The following is a 25,124-nucleotide window of genomic DNA, read 5'->3' on the forward strand; positions in this document are numbered from 1 at the left end:
CAACTCAGAATGGCCGGTTCCCTCACGAAGTTTTTCTTTACCATTAAATCAAGTTATAATTAATTGTATCAATTAAAATGGCACAAAAATCTGTGTGCGTATCTTTAATTTTCCAGGATTTAGAAGACTTTTCAAACACTTCTTCACTTCATAAAATGACGACCACAAGGCTCCACAGCGGCACAACGTTTAAATAACTCTTGAGTTTCAAAACTTACGGCCGTCTACTAAACGTGGGTCTTAATTCTGCCTTGAACTAATCCTCAGACCAACAAACTCTTACAACTGAACCCTAGATCGATATTCGAAGTTCACAGGAGGTGCCCTTAGATATACGTTTCTCGTTTGTCGTCAAGCCCAAGATGCTAGGAGATGTTGAAACAAAGTTTCACGCTCGGCCCACCACCCAGAGATGTTTTCACGCAACCCGTATGGTACTTAATATGTGCAGATAATACGAAACAACATTATATATATACTGTTCAAATAAATGTATCCAATCTATGCCAATACAAACGTTTTACTGTTGAACTAACAATTAAACAGGCACGGAAGTTAATGGGTCAACCAATCGCCGTTCATTAGCTAACGTTGACATCCATCCCGCTAATTTTGAGTGCATTGAGAGAGTTTGCGATTTTCATCATTTATATCAATAAGTGGTTTAAAGTTTCCGAGTAAAAATTAGGATATGTTATTGTTTATATAAAGCTTTGATAGCCTACTGGTTCAGCTTACTGCTTCGTTATTGAAGGGACTGAGTTCGATACCCAGCACGCATCTCTAACTTTCGTATTTATATGCGTTTTAAGCAATTAAATACAGTTTCAACGGCGAAAGAAAACATCGTGAGGAAACTGCATGACTGGAAGTTCTTCATGATGTTTGGCAGATCAGAATACAGTTGACAGCGCCCCTCCAATTTCCGTGGGTATCGTACGAGGCGACTGAGATAATGTTACAGAGAATGGATGACAGTATCCTCTACTACCAGTGGCGTGCACTTCATAGATGCACAAAAGCACTGCATACCCTAAAATTTAAATAAAGCCCATATAAGAGGAGATTTTTTTCTATTTTATGCAATTTTCCTGCTGTATGTATACCCTGGTAAGAAACCTAGTATAGCGTGGTGATTATGGACAAATCATCCCATCGGGAGAGGCCGGTAGTCAAGAAGTGGACTAATAAAGGCAATTAATGATGACGCTCACAATTTTATTATAACTAACTTGTAAAGAGAACTGCTGAGGTCTTAGCGTAAAAGCAGTTTGAGGGGTCTTAGGTCTTTCGCATGTTCTACGTGAGGGGACGGATTTGCCCAAGCGTGGGCACATTAATGTCTGTTTTCACTAAACCTAGGCATCGCCAAATTCCAATGCCTAATTATTAACGCGATGCCTATAGAACAAAATGTTTCACAAACTATTATGTGATAATTATAGATGAACAGTTATGTATGCCTAGGAATCTTTAGATTAGGCGTTATTTGACGGCCGATTGGCGCAGCGGGCAGCGACCCTGCTTTCTGAGTCCAAGGCCGTGGGGCCCACAACTGGTAAACGTTTGTGTGATGAACATGACTGTTTTCCAGTGTCTGGGTGTTTATTTGTATATTACAAGTATTTATGTATATTATTCATTAAAAAATATTCATCAGCCAACTAAGCACCCATGACACAAGCTACGCTCGCTTTGGGGCTGGATGGCGATGTGTGTATTGTAGTAATATATTTTTTATTATTTATTTAAGTATTGCCTTGTTCGTCGTTAGTAAAAGTACAAAATATGACTAAATTTAAACCATACAACATAAATTATATTTAAATTTATTATCTTTAAATGTTCCACTTTTATAAAGCGCATAACTCAACGATGGAACAGCGTTTAAAAAATAGCTGTTTTTTGATAACATAGCCTGTATTCCCGTAGGTTTATTTGCATAAAAATAATGACTCGACCCGTTTCATATCTCGAGGAAATTCAAGGAGTGTCCGTATCATCAATTGTACGATAGGACCTGTGGACCATTACACTGGCAAGCAGCTCTTGCAGATTTGCATTTATATATTTCATAAAGTTTAGAATATATTAGTCTCTGTTGAAGACAATGCTCGCTTAAATGTTGCCTTCACTTTATTGTTGGTACAGTTAATTCAATCATTTGCATATTACATACTCTTGTGTACAAGTTTTTGAAAGCAAAGCATATGCATGCTTTATAGGGCTTTAAAAAAACGTTAAATAACGTTGTAATTCTTTTTTTATTGCAAGAATGTTTGTACACTATCAAGATGTTGGTAAACAATATAGTTAGTGTAGAGTGCATAACATTCTACTAAATTAATAGTGTGCAAATTTGGTTCATGGATATTAAAAAGATCAACCTTAATTAAATGTCAAATTAAAATAAACAGTACAAACAGATGATAAAATTAAAAATGACAGTAAATACATAAATAAATAACCAAATCGAAATAAATGATCCATAATTTATATTTAAATTTTTTTAGTTTAAAATAAATATTCAGTGTTTTATCACGCAATGATATTTTGTTATGTTTTTACTATATATATGTAGTATTAGTATGTATTGTATATGTCATGTTTATAATTAGCACAATTTAAGTATTGCACTATCCCGTTTTCTCTAATATGTTTCTTCAACCAAAGGTTGTCTGGAGAAGATCGCTTCAAGCGATAAGGCCGCCTTTGTGCATTTGTATATTATCGTTTTTTTTTTGTTAACCTGGTTTTATATTGGTATGTGCAATAAAGACTTTTTCTTCTTCTTCTTCTTCTTTGAATGTGCTCTAAGTTAAAATGTTAAGCACTGAAAGGCCTAAAGATAAAGTTTTAAAAGTGAAGAAATTTATATTAAAATGTATTCACGTTGATCCTGTTTTCTAAACTTAAATTGTATAAACGATGTAACATAAAACATAAGACTAATAAAACGGCTATGTAAAGCTGTTCTCGGGAAAGACAAAGTAGATAAAACTGCGTGTGTGATCATTATCATCAACATATCAATCCATTACAGTCCGACTATAGGACACGGGTCACCGGGATTGGGACACTCTCACAATGAGCAGGGGTTAAGGCCGTAGACCCCCAGCAGGCCCAGTGCAGATTGGTGGACTTGTGATGATAATTACATGAATAAAAATTTGTTACGTGATTAGTGATTACATTATAGAAGTTTAAGTATAATTCTTGGCTCAATAATATACTGATTATTCAGACATGAGTGTTTCTCTTCTAGGTATTTAGGCAATGTTTCCGGCAGCGGTGTGGTATTTATTGTTCTTTTCTTTATTACTCCGTCGGAATAAGACACAAGACTGTGACAAATGTGCAATTCATTTGTATCGTATTAGGATGTCGCAAGGACAAATGAGTTTTTCCTACTTCCAATGACAAAAAGAAAATGGTATGTCCAGTGTCTTTCTAATGACCGTTTATTACTTACGTATTTTTTTGGTATAAGCTGTGGTTTGATATAAATAGATATGGATATAAATAGTTCTTAGTCATAGTAAAGTTTTGTGGCATTTCTATATATATATATATCTTTTTTCTTGTAGTGAATTTAAAATAAAACCTTCACAGTTTTTTTTGAATATATACGTATCTCCAAGGCATTTTATTTGCACGACTTCACAGCTGAATCGATCTTAATAATGAAAATAAGCTTAATTTGGTATATTTATTCCGCGAAAGTAAGAGAATCTGTATGGTGTAATTTACAATTTCTTCAATCTTTTCTCCACACCAAACAGATCCTCCTATCCTTCCTAAAGGTTCCTGATAAAAACACGGGCGCAGTCACAGGCAAGAAATGGTTTTATATAAATTCAATTTCAATATAAAATCGGAATTGGTTGAACTTCAAGCAACGTTTCCTACGTCGTCGGCGACTTTTCTTGACATCTGAAAGTAGCAGCAGATTTCTCGAATTTTATATCCATTTATAAGTCTGCGATGCGTCTGCTGGTTTCTCAGTAATAAATTGACGAATGGGTTTATATAATATGTCCTAAAAATGGTAATAGTTATAATTTTTTACATAACCAGCCGTTCACTAATAATGGCTAGTTATGTAAAATTTGATTTTACTATTTTTCGCAAATCCCGTGGGAACAGTTTGCGAAAAATACAACACAGACAAAAAGTAGCCTATGCTTCTCTCCGTTATTTCAACTAACTCTATGCCAAAAATCAAGTTGATTTGTAGTTAAAGGCGTGAAGAAAGACGAACCAACAAACAGCTAAATACACTTTGGCATTGATGATATAAGTAAAGATATTTGTTGCTATTTTTATCATAAGCCTATTAGCATCCGAGAGTGCTTAAAGCATATACCCACTTCGCTTCTCTAGACTAACGGCGTAACGTGCTTGGCGAAGCACGGCGGTGGAAACCGCAATATCCCTAACTCCGGCCTGGTTAAATACATTCAAATTTTGAAGATACGTGTAGATCGATAGTTTTAAGAAAAGCTTTTAAGGTGTTTTTATTAAAAAAACTCTTTACTAGTTAATAAAGCGAGAAGGTTGGACGCGTTTTGGAAAACTTTTTGAAAGACCTATGTTTTGAAGTTAGTAAAATTTAAAATTGAAGAAACCCTCGACTTTCAATATTGGGTAAATTATTCTACTAGTCAAGCCCTTTCATTTGATACCCATACTTAGGGAGTTCTGAAAAAATATGTGATCGGCCATATTGTCACGGCAGCCATGTGGGACCAATGTTTATAAAACATAGCTCAGGACCACTAAACGACGTTCAAGACAAAAAAATCTAAATTAGAATCGTAAAGTATTCTTGTTTTGAAACAACCAACCTACCAACCCTTGTTATATAATATGATTTTACCTACCATAATGTCTCCCCATCTCCTGAACAAGTAACAGGTACCTAATACCTATCTAAAAATTTTATCTCAACTTTTGGCTGCTCGCAAGTTGAGTGCGGTAAACAGGGTGACAAATTACACGGGACAGGAAACAATTTTCTTAAAATGGAGACAGGGAAGTCAGTGCTTTAAGTAAACGTTTGTAATTTAATTTTGGCACAGATAGGAAAAATTTGTTAACACGACTTTTTTACTTTTTTTATTTCATGTATTTTTACTTTAAGAAAAGTTGACTCAATGCTGAATTATTTATGATTAGTAAAATTACTATTTGAATGTTTTTATAATAAATGTGCAGGAAAACTTATCCCAGAGTTACTACCATGCTACGGAATAGCTATAAGCCTTATTTCAGGGACGTAAATATACGTGAAAGCTTAAATTTCCATAAAGCTTAAAAATCCATACCACCCTGATAACCATACCGTCCGTACAAATGTACGTACGTACGTACGTGGGCTCGGTAATGAGTTGATAACGATGGATAAATAAATAAATAAATATACTACGACAATAAACACATCGCCATCTAGCCCCAAAGTAAGCGTAGCTTGAGTTATGGGTACTAAGATGTCTGATGAATAATTATATGAATAATATACGTTTATACTTATAATATATAAAAAACCGTCCAGACCCTGAAAAACATTCATGTTCATCACACAAACATTAGTGTGAATCGAACAGTTGTGGGAATCGAACCCACGGTCATTTGGGCAATGTGTCTAGAAAAACGGGACGGGTTTACATCTGTGAGTGAGGTATCAACGTGGTCAATATAACACTTACTAACATGACTATCAACGCGGGTGAATCCGCAGGACACAGCTCAGTTTATAATAAAAATGTACAGAAAAATGAACTCACCATCTATTTTTTTTGCAGTACAGAGCATCTTGGGAATATAACAAATTTACCAGCTCTGTATTGTGTACGAGTATATTGTAACCTCAATAGATTATTAATACTATTGCCTATGATATCCTATTGCCTGAGGATTATCGAAGTCTAACCCAGCTTCAGGAAGCATAATAATATACCTACGTATCATAATAATTAAAGAAATTGATATTATAATTAAATGTGAATTCTACGATTCGCGTTAGGGATTCTGTTATCCCATAACGACTGTGCCAAGACTGCAATTATAACTGTGTGTCAGTAGTCGATTAATGAAAACTTAACAAATTTTGATTTAATATTTGTATGTAAAACGTAAGCTTATATAGCAAAATCCTATTATAATATTAAGGATTATATGTACGATAAAAAAGCTTGGCTGTTGATGAATTGCTGTAACTTCATAGCTAAACATTAACTCGACTGAGAGATGGTGATAAAAGAAAATCTGGCTAAGTTTGTTTGTTAACATGTTAAATGTATGAACGCATTATAAGTGCCTGTGATAAGGTCTACATGAAGAAAACATTTTGAATTTGAATTTATGGAATTGAAAAACGCCATCTAGTGTAGTATCAATACTCTTTCCCAGTATTGTAACTAGATGGCGCACTTTCGATTCCATACAAACCGTAGTTTACTTTCACGCGATCGAATAAGTAGACGTAGGTAGAAAATCTCACACTAGGCATCACGTAGCTACGCCTAGTACGTACGATTTTCAAGCTCGTTACCTGCAGTCCTTTTCGAGCATCGAAACTTTAGACACTATAGCGTCAAAGTTAACGTTAAGTTTAAGTTAAGTTAGTTATAGTGTAATGAGTTGATATGATAGTGTAGAAAGTTCACATGAATTATCATATCAGCTCATTACAGGGCACGGGTCTCCTCCCGCAATGAGAAAGGTTTAGTGCGGAGTGGACTTCACATGTCTTTGAGAACATTATGGAGAACTCGCATACAGGTTTCCTCACGATGTTTTCCGTTACCGTTGAAGTAGGAGATATTTTAATTACTTAAATATTAACTTGAAAACGTTAGAGTCTGGATTCGAACTCCGAAATTATCCTATCGTCCGGCTATCACAGCTTTCAAATGGACTTTTACACACACCAAATTAGCAAATCTACGACAGTAAGATATTATATAAATGCAGCAGAAGTAACATTAGTTTTACTCATGTTAGAGTCGCTAATTCTTTAATGTTGTTTTTTTTGCCAATACAATTACTACAGAAGTGTAGACGAATTTGAGCTTTAAAAATAACACGCGTAAATCACATTTTATCCTGTACAAAGTATTGATAGTCGAAACCGAACTTTGATTAGGAGCGACCTAATCTTAATCTTTGTACTGAAGAGTTCTGAGAATTGCCTTATTAGTCTAAAGAAGCATGCTCGACAACAGAATTTTTTTTATTACATATATACATAACAAGTTATACCTTGACTACAATCTCACCTGTAATGGTGCAGTCTAAGATGACAGCATAACCCATAAGGGATATTGCAGTTAGATGCCATACCCGTAATAGATTCCTGCAGGACATCGTAACGGAACGCAAAATCACTTGGCGGCACACCTTTGTCGGTACGTTGGTAAATAGTCTCTGCCGAAGCCTGCTACCAGCCTGTACGAAGAAAGTAAATTCCGAAATTGTGAATCTCTAAATTTTCCATACTGGGAAATTACAAAAACACACCGAATAAAGGAAGGTCGTCATTCACACAACCGTCTAGCCCGCTACAACCCAGGTGGTGTTGCAAACAAGGACTAACGTGTAGTGGCATAAAAACCCTCAATTAAAATAACCATAAAAACGATTCCAAGTTAAAAATAATTATTATAACAGTTAAGACTAAGTTTCCACTGTCGTTTATGCTCAATAATAAGCTTAATAGCACCGGCAGAACTGCGGTTGAAAAGAAAATCATTTCCACGAGGCTTTGACCCGACTAATGACGTCATTTACCTCTATCATTTTCATCTGTAAGGGAAGAGGCATCACGCCTATTTCCCGTAATAATGGCGTCCGGCAAAATGTACTTCAAATGTGGTTGTTAATCATATACCCTTATAATAATGCCGTATTATTCATGTATTAGCTTCTGCCTCTGACTTCCTCTTTCATAGGAATGACGTTTTAAAGCATGGCCCACCACGCTGCTCCAATGTAGGTTGGTGGGTTTAATAATATAATCTAAAATAGCTGCGCCTTGCGGTGTTATCCGCGAACCAGACAATAACAACACGGTGTTTAGTTGCTTTGTTTGGACGTGAAGAAGGATCGACGTTCCTGTAAACCCTCCTCGGGAATCTAATAATTCTCCAGGACCAAAGCCTATGTTACTCTCCATACTTTCAAATAACCCTATTCCAAAAATCAAGTCGATCGGTTGCTATGTTAAAGTAAGGACAAACAAAAAAAACACACTATCGCATTTATAATATTACTAGATATGCCCTGCGGCTTCGCCCGCGTAAATTTCGGGACACAGCGTACTGCTACATAGTCTACACCTATACATGAGATTTTTGACAATCATTTTTTTATCTTTCGTAAAAAATATATATATATTTTTAATAAAAAGTATTCTATGTTGCTTCTGATAACTCCAAGAATACGTGTACAAAGTTTCATGATGATCGGTTTAGTAGCGCGAAATCGTAACAAACAAACTTACATTCACATTTATAATATTAGGAGGAAGTATTGATTTACGAGTAGTAGATACCTACTTTAGTATCAGTATGGAAGTATAACGGAATATTTTTCACAACCTAAGAGTAAACTGAGAACTGCCGCGTTGGTCTAGTGGTCGCGTTTCATTAAGAATAACAAGGTCCTAGGTTCGATTCCAGGGTCAGACCTAAACAAATAGTGAATTAAGGGTTTTCTGTCGAGAATTTTTTAGCTGATTGGACTAGAATTGGTTTGAATTAAGTATTTTCTAGAATAGAATATAATTGGTTTTGTTGTGTTGTTGTCGGTATGAGATACATCGTATGTCCCAGTTACTATGACTAAGATGTGTTGCTTGTGTGAGACACGGGTTGGACAGCGCCAATTTCTGAACTCCAGCAGGGCAAACACAGGCAGGAGACAAAAATTATATCCCCCGATTATATCCCCTGACCGAGGTTATAATTAACGTTTCCACCTGCTAAAGCACGGAAACATGGAATAGGAGAAGTTTACCCCGTTTTTCCAATTGTGTGCCAATGCTCTGAGAGTTGAGAAAGCTGTGGGAGAAAATAAATTTATATCCTTTCCCTAGGGGATATAATTGTCTCCTGCCCATGATAGCCGTGCAGGTTGGTACCTAGAATTTTTTAACAGAAAAAAACAAATACCTAACAAATTTTGGCCCGACCCGGGACTCGGACCTAGGATCGCTGACATCATCATCATCATCACTACAGGGCACGGGTCTCCTCCAACAGTGGGAAGGGCTTAAGCCACCACGCTGGCCCAGTGCGGATTGGTGGACTTCACACGCCTTTGAGTACATTTAAGAGAACTCTCAGGCATGCTGTTTTCTTTACGATGTTTTCCTTCACCGATGAAGCAAGTGATATTTAATAACTTAAAACGCACATAACTTAGAAAAGTTAGGGGTGCTGGGATTCGAACTCGCCCCACCCGAAAGTTAAGTCGTAGTCCTAACACCACTGTATTCGACGTTAAATATGTTACCCATAAGGTCAAGGCACTCCAATTGAATCATAATACAATAAGCCCCGAATTACATTTCGTTGAGTGAAGGTGCATGCGAGAAGTGTTTATTTAACATGTCAAGGGTCATAGCATATCTAATGCTTACATTTGACCCTTAACTAGCGTGATCGTTTACATAGTTATTTTACCACAGAATTAAGAACATATTACAGAATTCTCATTTAGCCATTTTTGCATGCAGTAAATTGTGTACTAGATAGACTTGCGCTTGACAACTATCATGCCTGATGTAAAGCAATGATGCCGTCTAAGTTGGGGCGCGCTTGCCTAGAAAATGCCTATTCACTCTTGCCTTAAAGGCATTCAAGTTGTATGTATTAGGAAACACCGTAGCCGGAAGAGCGTCCCAAACTTTAGCAGTCCGTATCAGAAACGTAGATGAATAGCGCTTCGTGCGTGTTGCCTGTATGTCAACAACATAAGGATGCCACTGTTCACAGCGTCTCGCTGTACAAAAACATTGTAAACGGCCCGGGCACGTCTCACTTCTCCCCTGAGGAATTTTGCTAGCTCACAAACTTTTTACTATTATCCCATTTTTTGGTAAACATTTAAAAGATAACAGCTGTACGGGAGCTATGGTGATACGCTCGACCGTAACAATAGGAAGATCTTCCTCCGTGCCGGTGATCGTGCTCGGGGACCAAGGTCCGAACATTAATTTTTAGAAGTTGTATATGCATTCTTCGTGAACACTTCGCTAGCGCGATGCAGGATTTTTGTAGCGCCATCTAGTACTGTAACGTGGAGACCGCTACACAGCTAAAATAATTACTGTCAACTGCTAAATGGTAGAAACAGACTAAGCACCTGTTCGAGAATCACTTCTAAAGTAGGGTGGCTTTTGCTGCTTCAATATTAATTGTGTACGCGGTTTCTGTGTGTTAATTATTTGAAACTTTGTACTTGCACTAATTATCACTAGAACTTGCAACTTGACAAAGTGTAAATGAGGCTTAAAATTACATTATCAAGTAGATACCTATATAATCGTATTGTATGCAAGAAAGTAAATAAGAAAAAAGTAAACGCCAATGAAAATATTTCTTATCTTATCTAATTTATGTTTCAATAAATAAATAAAACAGAAGCTCTGTTAAGCTAACAGAGTCATAGCCGAAATAGCTCAGTTGGGAGAGCGTTAGACTGAAGATCTAAAGGTCCCTGGTTCGATCCCTGGTTTCGGCAGTTTTTATTTTTTTTTTAAATAATATTTAGAGTGGGAGTATTATTTGAGTTATATATTAGGTTTTTTAAGTAGATTTTGTTTAGCTTGTAAGTACCTACTTTTATAGCTGAAGATACATAAATGTTCAAAATCAAGACATTATTATTACTATTTAGTCCTTGGATTGGAACTCTATAAGAAATACTAATATTATAAATGAATGAATGAATGAATGAATACACTTTTATTGTACACTACAGAGAAAATTTACAGAGATACAAATACAACAGCACAATAAGGTAGAACGTACAATTTGGCGGCCTTATCGCTAAATAGCGATCTCTTCCAGGCAACCAAAGGCATACAAGAAAAAAAATGCATAAGTTTGTCTGTTATTTTATTGAAGTTCGGCTCAAAATCCGTATTAACCTTCTTAACTAAAGTACATTACATTTAGCTTGTAAGTACCTACTATTACCTAGTACCTACTAGTAATAGTCTTTTATTTGTATTGGCCATTATTAGTTCCTATTTCTTATTTAAGTCATACTTAAAAAATAAAAGGCAAGAAGTCTAATTTCTTAAAATTAGGTTTATTCAATGCAGGGTCGCTTACTACTAAACATGATGAGTTTGCTGTCACATTGCAATCTCATTCACCTGATGTCTTGGCTATAAACGAAACTTGGCTCAAGGAAGGCGAAGATGCTCGTGCACCCAATATACAAGGCTACAAACTCATTCATCTGCCACGTCCAACTGAAGTCCGCTCCCGTGGTGGGGGTGTGGGGTTCTATGTTAAACGAGGATTTAGAGTCCGTAAGTGTGCACACCCTTCGGGACTGGCAGAAGTTGAACAGATGTGGATATCACTTAGTATAAATTTACATAATATTTTAATAGGCACTGCTTACAGACAACCTTGGCTCGACATAGACAAATTTTTTGATGCCCTAACAGATTCCGTTTTATTCTTTTCCAAATTTGATGAGATTGTTTTGCTTGGTGATTTTAATATTAATCTGCTTAATAGTTCCAGTAACAGTTTTCAACAATTAAAACATTTTTTAACCTGCTGTAATTTTAATAACTACGTTACTGAACCAACTCACTTCACGTCACACAGCCGTTCACTCATAGATGTAATATGTTCAAATATTCCAATTTTTAATCTTAGCGTTAATCATAATCCTGAACTTGGCGGCCACGCAATGATTTTAGCAGAAGTAAAAATAAAGAAACCCAAAATTCCATCCAAACGAATAACCTATCGACAAATTAAAAACATTAATATTATAGATTTTAATAAAGACCTTGAGAACGTAAACTGGAGTGCTATTATCAGCGAGGAATGCATTGATAGTATGGTGGAGTTATTTAATGAAAAAATTCTCAACCTCTATAATAAACATGCCCCTGAATTGACATTAATTGCTAAAGATAAATATAGTCCTTGGATAACTAGTAATGTTCGTCTTATGATGAAATTGCGTGATAAGGCACATGCAAAATATAAAACATTAAAAAACGATGAAAATAAAACCAACTATAAAAATTTAAAATATCTTTCCGATTTCAGTGCTAATAGTGATAAAAAAGCTTATTATGATTATAATATAAATGCACATTTACATAATTCGTTTTATCTTTGGAAAAATCTCAAGAAACATGTCCTACCAAGCTTTAAGAACACTAGTGACCTGCCAGAACATTTTGATAATCCCGATGTTATAAATGACCATTTTCTGAATATACCTGGTGATAATGATATTGACCCGTCTGTTTTAGACTATTTCGAGACTCATAAATTCTCCGCGGTTAGTAGTTTTGAACTGGAGACTGTACATGATTATGAAGTAGCAAAAATTATACTAGGAATTAAATCTAACGCACGAGGAATAGACGAAGTAAACATGGATATGATTATTCTTACACTACCGACTACTCTTAACGTCATCACAGCTATAGTTAATAAATCAATATTATCTACGAAATTTCCTTCATGCTGGAGAACAGCCTTAATCTTACCTTTACCCAAGAATAATAACCCATCTGAAATCAAGGATTTAAGGCCAATAAGTATTCTTCCATATCTTTCTAAGATTCTTGAAAAAGTTATTTACAACCAAGTCATAAAGTATTGCGAAAAAAATAATTTATTACCATATTTTCAATCAGGGTTCAGGAAAAATCGTAGCACATCTTCCGCTTTATCAGACGTCATAGATGATTTACTCACATCCCAAGATGCCGGCCAGGGTAGTATCCTTGTTCTGCTAGACTTTTCTCGTGCGTTCGACTCGATTAATATTAGGCTAATGCTTGCTAAACTTTCTTACTACGGGTTTTCTTCAGCAACAGTGCAATGGTTTGCTAGTTACCTTCAGAATAGAATCCAACAAGTGGTTATACGAAAAACCGATGGAAAAGACCTAGTTTCGACTCTAAAGTCTGTTAGTAGAGGTGTTCCTCAGGGGTCAATTTTGGGTCCTCTTTTATTTATTTTGTACTCTGCCGATATAATTAACTGTATGGAAAACTGTCAATATCATTCATACGCTGATGACCTTCAAATTTATGTTCCTGTTAATCACCAAGACGTTAATAAAGCAGTCGGGCAATTGAATAAATTCCTTGATAAAATTTCACTGTGGTGTCAACATAATGCTCTTATTCTTAACCCTATCAAGTCTAAATTTATGGTAATAGGATCTAAAAAGCAAGTTAGTAAAATTTTAGCTTGCCAGCCAAAGTTGAATATCAATGGAATATGCCTTGAACATGTAAGTGATGCTCGTAATCTAGGACTTCGAATGGATGAAAACTTACGTTTCGAAAAACATGTAGTGGAACTAGTACGAAACTGTTTTTATAGACTAAAAGTACTGTACAGAATTAGACCTTACATTAACATCAATCTTCGAATGAAACTTTGTGACACGCTGATACTTTCGAAACTAAATTATTGTTTTACTGTTTATGGTCCATGTCTATTAGGTAAATCGTGGCGATTAATTCAGCGCACACAAAATGCTTGCGCCCGATTTTGCTTTACTATTCCGCCCAGATCTCACATCAGTCCTTTTTTAAATGATCATGACCTACTAAACATGAAAAATAGATATAATCTGCTAGTAGGCACTCTTCTTTTTGGTGTTGTTAAAACAAAAGAACCACCATACCTGTATAGGAAATTAGTTTGGCGCGACCCTTGCTACGGTAAAAGAACTACAGCGCCACCACTATCGATGCCACGCCACAGGTCTGCAGCATTTCGTGGCAGTTTTAAATATCTTGCCACCAAATGCTGGAACGACATCCCACCGCCTTTTAGAAATGCCAAATCAAAATTTTGCTTTAAAAAATTATATCGCTATTATCTACTGAACATTCAAAAATCTAATGTGGCACTATCTTACAATAATAACTACTAAAAACTGAAAATTATTATCTGACTAACATACTTTTCCATTACTACTTAAACAAAAATGAATTTTCATCTTCTTTCCATAATGAAGTTTACTTTCTTTTATAAAGTTTATATATATATATATATATATATATATATATATATATATTATTTTTTTTTATTATTTTTTTTTATTGTTTTTATATGTGATTTCATAATTGGACTTCCCTCAACTAAATAGGTACTGACAGAATACCAGCGTTGTGGGTACATTAGTATCCGGAGCATTAAGCTGAGTCAGAACCTTTTTATTGGCACGACACATCATAGACTTAAGCTATTTATAATTAAGTACAAAATTTTTAAGTTACTCCGTATGTAAGTCTGTTTGTGTTGTTCTGGTAAATAAACAAATTCTATTCTATTCTATTCTATTATAGCTGAAGATAAATACAAGATGTTATGGACAAATGTACAAAAACAAGCCTTATTATTATTAATATTATGCTATTTAAAGTCCTTGTATTGGAACTCTATAAGAAATACTTGCATACTAATATTATAAATGGGTAAATTTGTCTGTTATTTCATTGATGGCCGGCTCAACCTCCGTATTAACCTTCTGAACTAAAGTGTACTTTTATTATTACTCGTTTTATGTTAATATTATGAAAATAGTTTTATCTCTCAAAACACGAACGAACAGAAATTAGTTCTACATGTACGACATCTTCATATAATGGCGATTTTTTTTTACATTATTTTCAAACATACTTTTGAATTCTTAATAAACCCAATTTAGAAGTCCACGCAAACAAAGTCGCAGAGAGAAGATAAGCCGAAAATAGGTTACAAACAAACATGCGCACTTTTTCATATATAATAAGTATAAAGAAGAAGTTTTTATTGCAATTTATAACTGAGCTGTATCCGAGGACCTTAGATTTTTTATTTTTTTATTGGTCAAATTAAGAGTAAAACAATTAACGACAACTAGGCAACTCACCTCATCTCAAACCACACAGAATTTATGTGACAAAGTATAGATTAGTGATATTAATTTAGAAAAAAAAATATTATTTAAGTACAATATACTAGCTGTGCCCCGCGGTTGCACTCGCGATAACTAACGTTCGTAACTTTATGTAAGATTGGCCATTCTAGATTCCCCGTAATATTTCATTTTCTGAATTTCCTAAATTATGCGATCGAATAACATAATGTAAATGGCAAAGTTTATCGACATCAGATTGTTGTAAAATTACGATTGAAAGTCAACTTTTTTTTTCACAAAGTGCCGTTAATATATCATATCTATAGAACATTTAATTAGAACTACACTTATGTTCTGCTGAGTGTTTATGTTTGTGTGGCCATTTAGTCAGAGCACGCGTATGCGCACAAATTGTAACGAGTTTTCTTCTGAATTATGTTGCAAATACCATTATTTTACATTAAAATTTTATTTTTACTAAAATTTTATGAAACCTATATTATTTCTGCATAAAATAACGTTAAAACGGTGAAAGAATAATAAAAAATAAAAAAAAAATACTTTTCAATAATTTATTTTTGATAAACATACTTTTTTACTTAAAAAAATATAAATAATATTAGGAGAAAAGATAACATTTCTATACTAATGAGCTTTAAATAAAATTAAAAAGGGTTGGTCTGCCGAAACCAGGGATCGAACCAGGGACCTTTAGATCTTCAGTCTAACGCTCTCCCAACTGAGCTATTTCGGCTATGACTCTTCATGTGAAACAGAGCATGTGTTTCATTTCATAACAAAAACAAAAAATGAGATAAGATAACCAGTATATAATATTATCGATATACTTTTTCCTTACCTTTAACTACTTGGTTGCACACGTGTTTTTTCAGTTTTACGCATGTCTAAACAAAGAGGTCTTAGTCTTATGTAAAAAAAACATTTAAACCTGACTGGCAGTTGCGCTAATCTCAATTAAATAAACAAAAATAAAAACGCTCCATAGTAATAGATGATAAGTAGAAGGTACACTGCATAAAACAGACAATAATCGTAAATAAACGTTCATTTCGAAGTAAATGCTTTGTTCCGTTAACATTTTTCATTACGAGGCGACCATTAAAGCTTAAACATGCGCTTTCACGTAATTACATACCCTTATGAACACGCTTTATTTACCAGGAAGCAATATTCACAAGAGAAACTCTGAAGTCAAATAAAGTTAAATTTTCGAAAATTGAAGAAACAGACATGTCAAATAAATGACGATAAATGCTATATGCGCTATACCTATAGCGTAATTATGTTAGAGTTCTTAACTTCGTTTTCTGGGAAGTACTTACATGTTGGGAATTTATATATTAGCTCTGGCTGCGAAATTGAATTGTCATCGAAATGCAATCTTTGCCTTGTCATTTTGGACACTGATTCGGAAATCGTAAAATGGTCGATCCATTGTATCGTGATCTGAATTCCTTAACGTCAAGGCTGCTTGGAAGCAGGCCACTCCGCTCTCATCTCTCACAAAACAGAGAAATTCTAAAGATTGTTAAACTTTAAAATGATGTTGGAAAAGAGCAATCTGCCTGGTAGTGGAATCTGCCTTCCGAACCGGAGGTAGAGTCACTAGAAAACAGACTGACTTGACGTTTCAAAAGTGCTTATTAATTAGGCCTACTTAAAATAAATGAATTTTGAATTGAATTTTGAATCGGACATGGTAGCGAGGACTTTTCTATAGGTTGATCAAAGAAAAATATTTTAGTAGAATATAAAGAATATATAGTAGAAAATATGTATTTTTTGAATTTTGAAATACTGTAATCTTACTCAAAAATTGGGCTATCAGGGCGATCATACACATAACTCTAGTATAGACAATATAGATTTGGTTTGATTCAGTAATATATTTTATAGCGGAAGTCTAAATGCACTCAAAGAAACCTACTTACCTTCTAAATGTTAGTGTCTGCTTAAGATAGTTCTTCTTCTCTTTTTATTCTTGTGCCATCCTCTATCAGAGGGCTAAATGTACTTTATTAACAGCTGCTTTAAACAGTGACTTTGTACTCATATTAAACCACTGGCGTAGATTTTTCAGCAAGGAAACTCGCCTTCGACCAGGCCTATGCTTGCCCTTTATCTTGCCTTGTATAATGAGTTGGAGCTGGTCGTACTTTGGACTGCCTTATATGTCCTAGATATTCGAGCTTTCTTCTTTGCACACTTTTAAGTATCTCTGTGGACCTTCCCATTCTCCGCAGCACGGTATTACGAGCATGGTCTTTCCAGGATATTCGAAGTACCTGTACAACCACATCTCGAAAGCTACCAGCTCATTGCTCATTTCTTGAGTGTCCAGACTTCTAATCCATATAACAAATAGTTAAGATACTAATAGTGTGTTCAAATAGTGTCTTGATAATAAATAGAACAATCGTAGAGAGAAAATGTGTTGTTTTTAGAAGCAGTAGAGTTTCTTGAGCCAGAGCTCGAGAGTGAAGTACTGCCAAGCAGCAGAGCTGTCTCTAATTATCTGAAGGGTCGTAGTTGCCGGTGTAATAACAGGCATGTGAGGCTGAACACGTACGTCTTCGTATCCATGCATGCCCTTCAAAGTTTTGCTCTTTTTTTAGGTAACGGTTTCACGCTTATGATCAGGTGGGCTTGCTCGGCCCGGCAAATATAAATATTTAAAAAATCTTTCTCAATATTGTTATGCTAATAGTACGTATGCAGGTACCTATGTCGTATGTTTGGGCCGCGCATTGTTGTTATACTTCATGCCGTACACCATGATATTATGATGTTGTGTTAATTTAAATTTAGAATTGCCATCCGTCATAGTCCGATTTTTTTAGAGAATCGTACTCAAATTTAGAAGGTAATTGTAAACCAGGAATAAAACTATATAACAGAGCTATATAAGCATGTTTACGACCGAACAACCAAAACTAAGCAGTAATGAAGAAGTACTCGTAACTTGGTAATACGATATTATCTTATTGACCATATCTTGACCATATTTATGGGGATGAAAAATAGTTGTTGTCCGATTCTCAGACATACCGAATATGCAGCCAAAATTTCATGAGAATCGGTCAAGCTGCTTCGGAGGAGTTTAACTACAAACACCGCGACACAAGAATTTTAATTATATGTGATTTGTATATAAATCTAAACCGAAGCTCTGTTAAGCAAGCAGAGTCATAGCCGAAATAGCTCAGTTGGGAGAGCGTTAGACTGAAGATCTAAAGGTCCCTGGTTCGATCCCTGGTTTCGGCAGAAAGTATATTTTATTTTTATTTATAGCTTATTCAATTAAAATTCTTTGCCTTATTTAATTATTATATATTATTTTCAAAAGCAGTGCGGTTATTATGTGAGTGGGTCGTGGATAGTGCATAAACACTTGCACTTGCACTAACAAACGTATCCATACTAATAATATAAATGTGAAATTAAAGTTATTTGTTTGTAACCTTTTTATTTTTCAACGTATCGTAATAATTTGGAATATTTTAGGAAAGAACGCAGGCTATATTACTTTTTGATATTGCATCCCTAAGGCGATGGAAGATGGAATGGTGATGAAAGTTATTTGTAACAGTTGTTTGTAAAAGAACGAGCTCAAATCTTGAAATATCAGTCCTATACGAACTCATACCTACCTTCCTAATATTGTAACCCTCTTGGGGGGTAAATAGTGGATGAACCTTTGTATAAAAGACAGCGATTTTCCAAGTTATTTCCATTCAAATTGGTATTTAGTTTAACAAATAAAATAGCAAAACACATGTTTCTGGATTTAAAAAAAATCATCATCCGAAGGGGTGAAATAGGGGATGAAATTTTATTTATAAGAACGCGCTAAACGTAGAAAATGTCAGTCCAATACTAGGTAAAATTATATAGCCTTTATCAATTTAAGTGTAAGTGCTGCCATCTCTGGAAAAATAACACAACTTATCATGTTTCATACAAAAAAATGGTGGACATAAATTAGGAATCTTGATCGCAGAGGTATGTTTGTTACTACTAATATTATAAATGTCAATAAAAGTTTGTTTGTTACGCTTTCACGCAAAAACTTCTCAACCGATCCTCATGAAACTTTGTACACATATTCTTGGAAGTGTTAGAAGTAATATAGGATACTTTTATCCCGACATTAAGCTCGGTTCCTTTGGGAGGGGGGATGAAAGTGTTTGACGATTTTACACCATAACTCCGACAAATAATAACCGATTTAAATAATTATTTTTGTACTATAGAGGTACAAAATAATATGTGTTTAATTTTGCCCAAACTGTGTAGATCTGATGAATGTTGTTGGAGATACAGGACAGAACTCCTCAGCGGACAGCAGCAGACCCCTCATTTAAGGCTTAGGGATTACTGAATACTTTAATTTTTTTTAGAAATAAAACTAAATTGAATGCCACATCAAAAAACAAAATCTAACGCAGACAGTCGCGGGCAACAACTAGTTATATATAATATTATTAATAAATTTAAAATTAAATAAACCCCCGACATTTTATAACCATATTGAGGGAGTTCGCCATTTTGAGGAGGCGGCCATCTTGGATTTGAATTGTAATAATATTTCATTTATTCGTATGGGTTGAATGCATACAATACCTACGTATTGTAGGTATTATACGGAGCATTTGCGCAACAGAAACCTAAATCGTATTTGGTGGGCTTATTAGTTGTTCGTGCTATTACATAAATTATTCCGCCCCTTATCAGATTATCGCTAATTTAGGACGCGTTTTCATTAACAGTGATATTGCGTTAATTTTCGGGTACGTACAAAATGTGCGAATATTTTAATGGGTTAGTTTAATATTCCTCATTTTGCAGAACGAAATATTGTATTTGATTTGTGAAATGCTTATTGGCGCAGGGGTATGTGTATATAGTGTAATGATCTTATACATGGAAGGTCGAGGTTCGATTTTGAATCAGCAGTAGACAATTGTTGGTGGTAAATAGAAAATTTTGTGTTGGTTTTATAATAGGTGGTACGTTTCGGCTACTATTGTTTATCGTCGCTATATTCTGTTAGGTTAAGTAAACGGCTAAATAAACTTGACTGGCGAATTAGGTTGACTACCTCTGGTGGAGTTGTGAGCGCTGTATTCTTATAAGAAGAGATCGCGCGTTCGAACCCTGGCAGGTACAATTAAGGAATTCATAATTTTTGATATATATTCTGGTCTGGTCTTGTGGGAGTCTTCGGCCGTGTCTGTTTACCATTAGTGACAAAGTCGAGCCGTCAAACGATTAAGCGTTCTTTTGCGCTGACGTGTAGAGGCCTATAAGGAATCCATAGATTTAACATATCTGCCTTCCTTCTTAACAGGTTCAAATTCAAATTCAAATTCAAATTCATTTATTTCAAGTAGGCCTACTTTATAAGCACTTTTGAAACGTCAAGTATGTATGTTTGTGTGACTCTACCACCGGTTCGGTAAGCAGATTCTACCGAGAAGAGCCGGCAAGAAACTCAGTAGTTGCTCTTTTCCAACATCAACATTTACAATCATTTTGCTATCTTGCGGGTTAGCCCGTTACCACTAGGTGTGATTGCAGTTAAGGTCTTACGTGTAGTGGATTAAAAATAAAGGATTCCGTTATTTCGAATAATATACGATCAAGCTAAAAAGCTCAAGTAATAGAAAATAATTATCATACTTATATTACATAAATACCTGTCTAGAACTAATAACTTAACGATCTGAAAGTTACATATTACCTACATAAAATAAGTTGTAAATATTCTCATTGAGTGAAATTGTAATTTCTTTTGAGAAAAATAAACGTCTTTAACCACATACGGATAGACAGACTGCAGAGTGATATTATTACGGTCGCCTTTAGTCTTTCGGGTAAGGAACCCTAAACTAGAGGACGTCCGTCTTTCTTGGAAACTGGAACCCTTATTATAAAATCACAGAACTGTTAAATATCAAATATAAGGGTAAACCCAAATAATTTCTGCTTAAAATGCTAAACATAATCCGTAAATCCGAAACCGTAATCTTTGTATGAAAAAAGTACTCAACAATTTCGGAACATAAATAAAATGTGTTTTAGATATGAAAGTCGTGATGCCATACCAAAATAACACATATCAGGGACAAAATAGAGTCGGTTTTAGAGCAAATTTTACATATTTAATTTTAGTCGACACTTAGGTATTCCACAGGCCGCGGTAAGACTGGACTAGAGTCCAGAAGGTGGATATTAAAACTGCGTGGGCAGCGGTATTGGCTCGGACTTCGGACAAAGCACTTTAAAAACCGTCGTAAGTTATTTCCGATACGGTCACCGGACTTGGGGGAATAAATTTTGAATTTAAGCTTAAAATTTCATGTAACACTAACACAAGTGTTAACTTAAGTTCTGATTTTATCTTTGTCTGAGTCGTTGGTCTAGTAATTAGCATGTTCAACTACTAATCAGGTACAGGGTTCAATTCCCGAGTTTGGCCAAAATTGGTATTAGATTATTACTTATTAGTCTCATAAGTACCAGACTGGATTCAGGTAATGTGATAATTAATTGTTTAAATCCACCATTGTGTGCAGCAGCATGGTGGATAAATGCTCTATAACCTATCCAAAAGAAGGTGATTGCCCTCTTTGGTCTAGGGAGTAGCATGTTCAACCACAAATCACAAGGTACAGTATAGAATGATAAGAATATTGCTTACTGGTAAATAAAACGTTTTCAAAAGAGTATGTAATTACGTGAAAGCGCATGTTTAAGCTTTAATAAGCATTTACTTCGAAATGAACGTTTATTTACGATTATTGTCTAATTTATGCAGTGTACCTTCTACTTATCATCTATTACTATGGAGCGTTTTTATTTTTGTTTATTTAATTGAGATTAGCGCAACTGCCAGTCAGGGTTGAATGTTTTTTTTACATAAGACTAAGACCTCTTTGTTTAGACATGCGTAAAACTGGAAAAACACGTGTGCAACCAAGTAGTTAATCAAAAACAAAGGTAAGGAAAAAGTATATCGATAATATTATAAACTCGTTATCTTATCTCATTTTTAGTTTTTGTTAGTACATAAAACACATGCTCTGTTTCACACAAAGTGTCATAGCCGAAATAGCTCAGTTGGGAGAGCGTTAGACTGAAGATCTAAAGGTCCCTGGTTCGATCCCTGGTTTCGGCAAATAACTTTTTTTATTTTTACTACAAGCTATTCTAACGTTAAGTTAATATAGGTTAAGTAATACTAGACATAAATACAGGGTTTCTAAAAAGTATTGCCGTTTTTAAAATTTCCACTTATACTTAAAATTAAAAAAAAGGAACTCTGGATGATGTGAGAATTCCAAACATACCTCAAACATTTAACTCTGGCTTGTAGAAGTTATGATGGAATAAATAAACTCACATACAAAAACACTGAAAACATTACAATCCTTTGTTGTGTGAAAAATGAAACCACCACCTTGGTAATTTTAATCGTGATTTATTTTTGACCAATTTGGTCCCATATTGTACATCCCATATTATTTATATACCGACAGATAATTTATTTATGTCGTAATATAATAATGTTTTTCAGCTATGAATTATGAAAGCTTACGTGATATATACAAAAACGTTTCGTATTACCAAAGCATTACAATCTATTTTGAGATGACTTTTCCAAAGCATTTTACGCGGCACTTAAGTATTCTAGCGTGGTGTCCAGAAGGGTGGATATTAAAGCCTGGCCAACAATGTTTGCTCATAATTTTACAAAAATAAGATAAAAATAGGTCAGACAATCCTCTGAATACTCCCGCTTTATTGAGGTTTTCGACCCACTAAAGCTTAGAGAAAATCCTTCACAGACTTTTTCACACTAACAAATATAACGCAGTGTTTATATCAACATTGGTTACAACTGGTGACATACTTTGAATATCTGAAATCTGTTTTGTATGGTATATTTTCCTGAATTTAGATATTATTATACAGAATTGACGGCCGAGTGGCGCAGTGGGCAGCGGCCCTGCTTTCTGAGTCCAAGGTCGTCGGTTCGATTCCCACAACTGAAAAATGTTTTCGTGATGAACATGAATGTTTTTCAGTGTCTGGGTATTTATCTGTATATTATAGGTATTTATGTGCATTATATTCATAAAAAAATATTCATCAGCTATCTCAGTACCCATAACACAAGCTACGCTTACTTTGGGGCTAGATGGCGATGTGTGTATTGTCGTAGTATATTTATTATTATTTATTTATTATTATAAAAAAAAAGAAAAAAGAAAAAAGAATAATTTTGAAACCACTGCGGATTTTTCTTTGGTGGTTCGGTATCGGTAACATTTTATTTCCACAAAATTTTTGATATGTTTTTTTACCGAGTATAGAATAAGGAAGTCATGGTTACTCGTAATAGGTATCTACCTAAATAAATTATAGCCCACTACCATCTTAGGCTGCATCATCACTTACCATCAGGTGAGATTGCAGTCATGGGCTATCTTGTAGTGGATTAAAAAAAAAACATCGTAATGTGTGGCATCCATAGGTAAGGAATGGGATTTTTAATTTTGATTGTTTAAGTTATATTCCATAGAATAAAACATAATAATACGAGTGCGAGAACGTTGATCGCAAGTTAACAGCTGAGAGCTATAGTAGGGTGCCCATAATTATCTTTTCCGGGGACTAATCATTTGTAACCGTTAATTTCTGTATCGTTAAGTAAAACATAAAAATAAAAAAATATATGTTCACAAAATTTGGTTCATGTATGACATTAAAATATCCGCACTGAAAAAAATATTATCCTGTATAAAACTAAGAAGATAACTATAAAAAGTTTCATTTTCTACAATTGTTTGATAACTCAGCTACACGTATGAGTCACTATTGCTACAGTTGATAAATTTTTGTTATAAACATGCAACTAAAGACAAGACTGAGAAAGAAAAGCGGAGTGGATGATTTTCATCTGAAACATGTTTAGTAAATTATAGACCAGGATATTGATCATAGATAATAAGACCATAGATTATAGACCAGGGTAGGCATAAAGCTGGAAAATGGCATTACATGGAAAAATCCTCTCCCCATTCGAGTTATATAAAACTTTAATAATAAATATACTACGACGATACACACATCGCCATCTAGCCCCAAAGTAAGCGTAGCTTGTGTTATGGGTACTGAGATAGATGATAGCTTTGGGACATATCACACACAGTTTAACTGTGTGTGATATGTCCCAAAGCTTAACTAAGCGTAGCCATGTAAATAGTCATTCTATTGATGACATAATGTAAATAATATAGGCTAGCGGTGTAAAATGCTCAATGTATTAGTCGGCTATTGGAACATAGTTCCAGTAGATAGCAATAGAAATCGTCACGTAAGTAAAAAGCGTTATGGCCTCTTTCAAGTCGTTCGGTTCCTTCGGATCGGATCAAACCTAATTCTGACTTGACCACACCTCGGAACATAAAGAGACATCTCTTTTATACACGTTCTGATAGTAACTGTGAAGGCGTAGAATAATCTTCCAGCACCCGATTTTATAGCTATAATTGATGTCCATAGTGGAAAACTTTGTCCCTGAGGGAGGATCCCTTGACCGAACACGTTTTATGATTTTTTTTTTGTTTACTCTCTAATTCTGACGTGACCTTACCTCAGAACATATACAGACATCTTTTTTAGCCTCTTTCTGATAGAAACCGTGGATGCGTAAAACGATCCTCCAACTTTAGTTTTTTACAGATATATATTAACTAAGTTACCAGGGCAAGAGTGTGACAGAAACTCCTCGGCTAGCGTATATTAACCTGTATATTATAACGGCGCCAAACTTATCTCGAATTTTAAAAAATAAGCGGCCGTGGGACGCACTTTAGATATCTACGAAACTATTGACTTTTGTAAGAAATAAGGCACACCCAAAAAAATATGGCATAATCATACACGAAATTTTCAATTGATTGTAA

The 25,124-nt window shown here is 34.8% G+C and overlaps 4 non-coding genes across 4 annotated transcripts; 3 read left to right on the plus strand and 1 right to left on the minus strand.

Annotated features, from left to right (window-relative positions):
• The first annotated feature begins 10,673 nt into the window (after positions 1-10,673).
• Trnaf-gaa lies at positions 10,674-10,746 on the plus strand. The gene has a single exon. It is a non-coding gene; the product is annotated as a tRNA-Phe (tRNA).
• Positions 10,747-15,810: 5,064 nt separating this feature from the next.
• Positions 15,811-15,883, minus strand: Trnaf-gaa. The gene has a single exon. It is a non-coding gene; the product is annotated as a tRNA-Phe (tRNA).
• Positions 15,884-18,341: 2,458 nt separating this feature from the next.
• Trnaf-gaa lies at positions 18,342-18,414 on the plus strand. The gene has a single exon. It is a non-coding gene; the product is annotated as a tRNA-Phe (tRNA).
• Positions 18,415-22,257: 3,843 nt separating this feature from the next.
• Positions 22,258-22,330, plus strand: Trnaf-gaa. Its single transcript has one exon. It is a non-coding gene; the product is annotated as a tRNA-Phe (tRNA).
• The last annotated feature ends 2,794 nt before the right edge of the window (positions 22,331-25,124 follow it).

Source organism: Pararge aegeria, chromosome 14 (genome assembly GCF_905163445.1).
Source record: "Pararge aegeria chromosome 14, ilParAegt1.1, whole genome shotgun sequence".
Classification (NCBI taxonomy): domain Eukaryota; kingdom Metazoa; phylum Arthropoda; class Insecta; order Lepidoptera; family Nymphalidae; genus Pararge; species Pararge aegeria.